We start from the raw sequence: 8,542 nt of genomic DNA, 5'->3' as shown, positions 1-8,542 counted from the left end.
TATCTAGTCATCTAGTTTTGAGACGCTGAACTGTTCAAGTTCAGCGTCTCAAAAGTCTGGTTTCTATTTGCAAAGGCCAACGAGCAAAACGGTGGATACTGTTGCTATTGTGCGAGATGTTGATTGTCTAGGATAGACTGTCTTTGTTTTGTCTCATGCCAAGGCAACTATTGCGTATTAGGGTGAGCCGAAAGCAAAGAGGGGCAGCGGGACCGTGGGGTGCGATTACTTTCCATCTATATGATCTCTGCTCTGTTTCTCAATAAAAGTGCTGGAACTTCATCACTCCACTGTTTCCTCATTCAATTACTGTAGGAAGTCAGCTATTGTTTAGAACTCTGTTCACACATACACCCTGGACAGGTCACCCGTCCATCACCTCGCCACACATTGCGATTTAGAAATGAGTTGTATTAGATTCTCATTTCTACATTTACAATTTAATTAAATAGAAATGCTTTGGTGAACCACTGAATCATTGATGAGGTCTATAAATGCAAGAGTGAAAAAAAGTTTTTGAATTGAAGCAGTATTTTTGCTCAGTGTAAAATGTTTTTATCTAAACAATAGAACGTGATTTTTTAGGAGTTCGCTTGCTGTTTATTATTGCTACAAATAGAAATGTGTGTTATTTTTCACCTTTACACTAGATGTTGCAGCTGAAAGCAAAATGGCATAAGCATAAAACGTTACCGTTCTTGCATATTTTATTTTCTAAATGTTTAAATGAATAAATGTCATATCATGAAAACTAATCAGTTGTATTTTGGTGTCATTAATGCATCCAAGCATGAAATCCTTCCTGTGTAGCCTGAACAACTGGAGTGTTGAGTAACTTGCTCATTAAAAGAATTTATGACAATCAGTGGAGCTTCATTCTCATCAAGTAGATTTGAGACACTTTTATGGCTAAATGTGTCAAAATGAGCTACAGCACATCACCCGGCCTCCAACAGACTGGCAGTAAAATAGTCTAAAACTGCTAAAGGGCTCTGGAAAAGAATAGAGCCACTGCTTGAATATCACAGAAACCCTGTCCTGACATTGTTTTAACATTAATGCCACAACAGAACTTGGTTTAATAAGACAGATCTGTATACAACTATTGCTGTTAAAACTGGATTAGTTTCGGTCCTGGACTAACAGGGGAGAGAGGAGAAGGGCTCTAAAAACTTACTTTTCAAGAAACAGTCTTTATTGTTGTAATGTAACCATAATGCAATTTTGGTGAGACACTAAGAATGATAAGAGGCAGACCCAAAATAAAAACACTTACAGGAAAATGAGACATAAGCATCCCTAAAGGACACTCTCAAAAATTTTAAAACTCAAAACAAATAAAAATTATTAAATATCTAACACCCTTTTTTGACTCTTCAAAGAATTTTTTTAAAAAACTTATAGAAATAACGTTACTGGAAGTAAAATATGTAGAAGGACAAATGGAGCATGTAGTATTTACATAAAATGAAGATTATGCTGCAATGGTCTATGAAATGGGCTGGTGAATTGATTATCAGAAGTGTTTTTGCACTAGTAGCATTGTTATGCCCAATTATTTCCCTAGATGCTCTAGTTCAAGGGTGAGGTTCACCCAAACCACATTTGACACCACAGTTTTACCGCTTCAATTTTGTAGTTTTAAATAGCTGTTCATGTAGACAACATTGACTAACAATCTAGTAAACTTAAACCTCATTATTTGAAGCAAAATTCAAATAATGTTATTATTGTTATGTATTATGTAATGGAGGCTGTAATGGAGGCTAATGTTATTGTAACAGAAAACCTAAGTAGCAACTTGCGTTTGATGTGCTTATTAGCTCTTTAATTCCAAATGTTCAATTTTGTGGGAAAAAATGGAAATACATTTTTTTTCGTCCAATTTATCGATTAATCGTAAAAATAATCAATTGAATTATTAAAATAACAGTTAGTTGCAGTCCTACTCTAGAGTGTTAAGTTACCAATCATTAATGTAATTATTTCTGGAGAAATAATTACATTAATGAAAATCAAGTGTCCTAACGTTTTCTGATTTTTCTTAGCTAATCATTATTTAAAATGTTATTTCCGCAAATAATGTTTTATCTAACTTGGAGTTGCATTGTGAACAAGTTGAACACATTCCAAATGTTGTTTTAAATTAGTTAAGCTAATTTAACCTCGTTCCATATTCTACATGATGAACTTTGGTTCTCTAAATTGGGTCTACAGTGAACCCAAGACTCACTGAAGCGGTTGGTTGTTAATGTCTCAGTTTCATTGTCTCAGCAACTGGACGTTGGAAGAGCGGATTCAGTTAACTCCGTCTTGTTTTTAACAGAGTCGACATCTAGACATGGAAGTAGAGACGTTTTACTTTTGTTAAGAAGTGTAAGAGGAGTGTCGACACTTTATTGGTCAGTTAATGGGTTAAAACTGAAAAAAAAAACACACAACTGTTCCCCCGTGATCGTTTCAACATACCAAGACTGCCTAATATGAGGATAATCACGTCTGTTTAATCAACATTCACACTCAATATTGCACCTTCTAAACAAATAAACGGCTCTGTGGTTGTTTCCAGATTTCTGACGAAAATACAATTTGTTCTTATTGTCACCCTGTCTGCTGCCACAAAAAACTCCACGTTCCTGAGTCATTTCTGGTTGTCTGCTCTGGCTGAGTTTGAAGTTGTTGTCCGAACACATTTTGTTTGTGGTCAGAGCGGACGAAATTATGACTTTCTGCTTTGCCTTTAGCCCTCTAATAGTCTTAAAGGTGGAATTCTACAGGACATACAGCACTTTTTATGCAAATAAAGAGTATAAAGAGCTCCTTTAGAGGGAAGAGGAGGAATGAGGGGTCTGAGCCGAAGCCCCGATGTTACACGTTTCTTAAAATGGCACTGACTTTGCCATCAAATTAAAACTTAAAACTAATTAACAAATTATTACCATCAGAATGAAATTGTATTCTGATTGTGAGGGTTGGTTTATGATCCAAAATCAGATCAGCGTCCACCTATACTTATTTTAGACATGATTAATCTATCCTTGGTAAATGGATATGTACCACAGGCTTTTAAAGTAGCTGTTATTAAACCTTTACTTAAGAAACCATCACTTGATCAAGATGAGTTAGTAAATTACAGACCTATATCTAATCTTCTTTTCTTATCTAAAATTCTTGAGAAAGTAGTTGCTAATCAACTATGTGAACATTTACAAAGTAATGACCTACTTGAGGAGTTTCAGTCAGGCTTTAAAGCTCATCATAGCACTGAAACAGCTCTGGTGAAGGTCACCAATGATATTCTCATGGCCTCAGATAATGGACTTGTGTCTATACTTGTCCTGTTAGATCTCAGTGGTGCATTTGATACAGTTGATCACAATATTCTCCTACAAAGACTTGAGCATACTGTAGGGATTAAGGGAGGAGCATTGGGCTGGTTTAAGTCTTATCTGTCGGACAGATTCCAGTTTGTTCATGTTAATAATAAATCTTCCTCAAACTCTAGGGTTACTTGTGGAGTACCACAGGGTTCAGTCCTTGGACCAATTCTATTTACTATATATATGCTTCCGATTGGCAAAATTATCAGACAGCATGGGATTAATTTCCACTGTTATGCTGATGACACTCAGCTATATTTATCCATAAATCCTGACGAATCCAATCAATTACTTCGACTCCAGTCATGTCTTGATGACATCAAAAGCTGGATTTCCTGCATTTAAATTCTGACAAGACAGAAGTTGTAATCTTTGGGCCAGAGTCTTCAAAAAATAAAGTTCTTAATCAATCACTTAATCTGGGTGGCATTAACTTGGCCTCTGGTAATAAAGTTAAAAATCTTGGTGTTGTTTTCGACCAAGACATGTCATTTCAATTCAATTCAATTTTATTTATATAGCGCCAAATCATGAAACATGTCATCTCAAGGCACTTTACAAAGTCAAGTTCAATCATATTATACAGATTGGGTCAGATTATACAGATTGGTCAAAAATGTCCTATATAAGGAAACCAGTTGATTGCATCAAAGTCCCGACAAGCAGCATTCACTCCTGGGGAAGCGTAGAGCCACAGGGAGAGTCGTCTGCATTGTATATGGCTTTGCTGCAATCCCTCATACTGAGCAAGCATGAAGCGACAGTGGGAAGAAAAACCACCCATTAGCGGGAAGGAAAAACCTCCGGCAGAACCGGGCTCAGTATGAACGGTCATCTGCCTCGACCGACTGGGGGTTACAGAAGACAGAACAGAGACACAACAAGAGAAACAAAAAAGCACAGAAGCACACATTGATCTAGTAATCTGTTCTACATTAGATGGTAGTAGCGGGTGAGCCGTCTTCTCTGGATGATGTCACAGTTAACAGAACGCCAGACCAGGTGTACCTACTATGAAGAGAAAAGAGAGAGAACAGAAAGTTAAAGCAGAAATGACAACACATAATGCATAATTGAAGAACAGTAGAACTCAATAGAGTGAGAAAATTAGATCCTGATATACTCCAGTAGCCTAAGCCTATAGCAGTAAAACTATAAAGGTAGCTGAGAGTAACATGAGCCACTAGTTATAATTTTTGTCAAAAAGAAAAGTTTTAAGCCTAGTCTTAAAAGTAGACAGGGTGTCTGCCTCACGGACCATAACTGGGAGTTGGTTCCACAGGAGAGGAGCCTGATAGCTAAAGGATCTGCCTCCCATTCTACTTTTAGAGACTCTAGGAACCACCAGCAGACCTGCAGTCTGAGAGCGAAGTGCTCTGTTAGGAACATACGGGGTAATCAGAGCTCTGATATATGATGGAGTTTGATTATTAAGGGCTTTATACGTTAGAAGAATAATTTTAAATTCTATTCTTGATTTAACAGGAAGCCAATGAAGGGAAGCTAAAATTGGAGAAATATGATCCCTCTTGTTGATTTTCATCAGAACTCTTGCTGCAGCATTTTGGATCAGCTGAAGGCTTTGAACTGCATTATGTGGACTTCCTGATAGTAAAGAATTACAATAGTCCAGCCTTGAAGTAACAAATGCATGGACTAGTTTTTCGGCATCACTCCTGGACAGAATGTTTCTAATTTTGGCGATATTCCGGAGGTGAAAAAAGGAAACTCTGGAAACCTGTTTAATATGGGATTTAAATGTGTGCGGACTTCCTGTTTGCGGTAAGGCGTATTGTGTCACTTCCTGTTGTTGCTGTGTGAACAACGGAGCTTTGCTCCAGGCTCTCTCGCTTTTTATCTTTAAACCTCTTTGCTGTAACATCTGTTTCCAAACATAAGCACTTTTAAAACATTGTCTGTGGCTGCTCATCACGTTTGGGAACTCCTCGTGTTTCACCCTATCTATTTTTAAGACTAATCTTAAAACTTTCCTTTTTGACAAAGCTTATAGTTAGAGTAGCTCATGTTACCCTGAGCTATCTCTATAGTTGTGCTGTGATAGGCCTAGGCTACTGGAGGACATCAGGGTCTAATTTTCTCACTCTACTGATTTCTACTGTTCTCCAGTTTTGCATTGTATTACATTAAAATGACTGTCGTCATTTCAGCTTTTAACTTTTTGCTCTCTCTCTTTTCTCTTCATAGTAGGTACACCTGGTCTGGCGTTCTGTTAACTGTGACATCATCCAGAGAAGACGGCTCACCTGCTACTACCATCTAATGTAGAACAGATTACTAGATCAATGTGTGCTTCTGTGCTTTTTTGTCTCTCTTGTTGTGTCTCTGCTCTGTCTTCCGTAACCCCAGTCGGTCGAGGCAGATGACCGTTCATACTGAGCCCGGTTTTCCTTCCCGTTAATGGGGTGTTTTTCTTTCCACTGTCGCTTCACGCTTGCTCAGTATGAGGGATTGCAGCAAAGCCATGTACAATGCAGATGACTCTCCCTGTGGCTCTACGGTTCCCCAGGAGTGAATGCTGCTTGTCGGGACTTTGAAGCAATCAACTGGTTTCCTTATATAGGACATTTTTGACCAATCTGTATAATCTGACCCAATCTGTATAATCTGATTGAACTTGATTTTGTAAAGTGCCTTGAGATGACATGTTTCATGATTTGGCGCTATATAAATAAAATTGAATTGAATTGAATTTTCCGATTAACTCATGGATTTACAGCGCCTGCATGTGGAGGATGGGGCCGCAGCGCTGTGCAGCACAGAACATTTTGGGATGATCAGAATCTCCTCCCACTCTCACAGCATGAGTTACTGAGCCTGTAGCATAATTATAGAAAGCAAAGTCTCAACCATCTCAGAATCTGGTACAGGTCCATTCTATGCACTCAGAGCAGTCATCACCAACACACCTCTGTGTTTATTGTTTTTTTCCCCCCGCATGACGAACATATCTTCTTTGTTTTTTTTTACGGAAATTCAACAACTGATAAAGTCAGAGAGTTTCTACTTTGAATAAATCTGGGTGCAAGTAAACGCACGTCATGATCGGATTATTTGATTTCCAGCCCATTTAAACGGTGTGTTTGGAATACTTTCATTTATTTTAATCCAAACACATTTTTATCACATCAGGGAAAGTTGCCCACACATACAAGCTCCTTCTATGCTTTACATGGACGGCTTTATAAGGTTGAACAACATAGCAAGCTTGAACTACATTAGCTTACTTGGTACACATAGGGTGAAGCTAATAATTCAATCCGTGGCTTCCAAAAGCCTAATCTTAGTCTTCCTCTCCTCCGCTCTCTCAGTTCTCTCCTGTCTTTCTTTTCTCCGTCAACTCCTTGTCCCTTCTTCGGGACCTGTTTAAAGTCTGATGAAAAAAATATACACTGAGATCCTCGCTTATTAGCTACGCATCCATGCTAAGTTTTGTTATTCTGTCCCACAAACATTTTGTCACGTCACCTTAGCACCCGTCCCTTCCTCCCTAACACATATAGCCCCACACATCAGTGGGGTGATAATGTTAAGGACAATGGACCTTGCAGACATGGGGAGGTAACGTATGAGTTATCGATGGCCCCATCATGCACCTCACTTTTAATACATTAGAAGAGGGGTCTGCAACTCTGGTCCTCAGGACTCACTGTCCAACATATTTCAGGTGTTTCCCAGCCTCCACACTCCTGACCAAAAGAAATGGGTGATCAGCAGGCCTCTGCAGCCCTTGATGGCTGCTAAAGAGCTCATGCAATCATTTGATTCAGGTGCCTTGGAGCAGAAGCACATCTAAAACATGTACAGGACCATGGATCCTGAGAACCAGGATTGAAGACCCCTGCTTTAGAAGACAGTTATGGCTTTGGGGTAAGGGATACTCTACTTTCAGCAAGCAGCTGGGTCTCGCCAGAATCCCAAGGTTAATGCATATTAGATATACACGTCTGCATTCATCACAACTGCTACACATGGAAAGGTGTGTGTTTCTACACAAACGCTCAGCCACCCACTCACACACAAAATCAGAATGATTGTTTTGTTTCAACAAAGTCAGACATGCAACTCAAATTCCATCTTGGGATATATTTTTAGTAAAGGTTAACCAGCTTCTGTTTGTGGTATGTTTGAAATGCCGTGACAGGACACAATAAAAAAAATAAAGCCTATTGTTCTTTAGATGTACAGCGTCTCCTGAATTTGACTATGACATATTGCTTTACTTCTGCTTTTGGTGCCGTGTTGTAAGTTGACAGTAGAGAAATAAGAAGTTACACAATAGTGTTTCATGCAGCTTTAACAAACCGTATAAAAAAATAAAATAAAAACCTTTATGAAAGGTGATACACCAACGTTTGAACCTGAAAAGTTTTACTTATTTACTTATTAAGAATACAAAGAGGAACTGGATGCCAGAGGCATATTTTCTATTAAATGGTCTAAGTTTGTTTAACATTGCATTCTATTACTCATTAAAAAGGAGGCAGAGCTTTTAGTGATGGTGCTCCCAAGTTATGGAACATTTTTATGTTATGTTTTATGTGCCCCTTTATTGTCCATTTTTAAAATTCGCCTCAAGACAAATTTTTATTCCTTGGCTTTTAACAAATGATGAGACTCTTGCTTTTATTATGTTTTATATTTCTATTGTAATCTTTTGTTTCTTTTCATTTTAAATGTTTATTGATTATTGTCTGTACAGCACTGTGTCACTGCTGCTGTTGTTTTATGGCAGCGCCATGTAGGCACCGTGTAAGGCGGTTCCTTGGCAGCAAGGCCTCAGTAAATCGTCTCAGGGCGATTGTACTGAAACAACAATTTCCCTCTGGGATTATTAAAGTATTTCTGATTCTGATTTAAACTGCTTTATAAATAAGCAGTAGTAGTAGTAGTAGAAGTCCATCCATCCATCTATCTTCCTACACGCTTATCCATATTGGGGTCGCGAGGGTACACCCTGGACAGGTCACCAGGCTATCACAGGGCAGTAGTAGCAGTAAAAAGGCCAAACTAAAGTTTTTAAAGTAAAACTTTTTCAAATTTTTACTTGAATGAGACTTTCACTCTAAGATGTATTTTATTGTAAGAGGGATTTCCTAACTGAAGTGACAGCATTAGATGACAGGTGTGGACACAGGGTGATT

This window comes from Fundulus heteroclitus, chromosome 21, assembly GCF_011125445.2.
Source record: "Fundulus heteroclitus isolate FHET01 chromosome 21, MU-UCD_Fhet_4.1, whole genome shotgun sequence".
In the NCBI taxonomy this organism is placed as follows: domain Eukaryota; kingdom Metazoa; phylum Chordata; class Actinopteri; order Cyprinodontiformes; family Fundulidae; genus Fundulus; species Fundulus heteroclitus.
The sequence above is the reverse complement of the archived record's forward strand: the minus strand, read 5'-3'. Positions refer to the sequence as shown.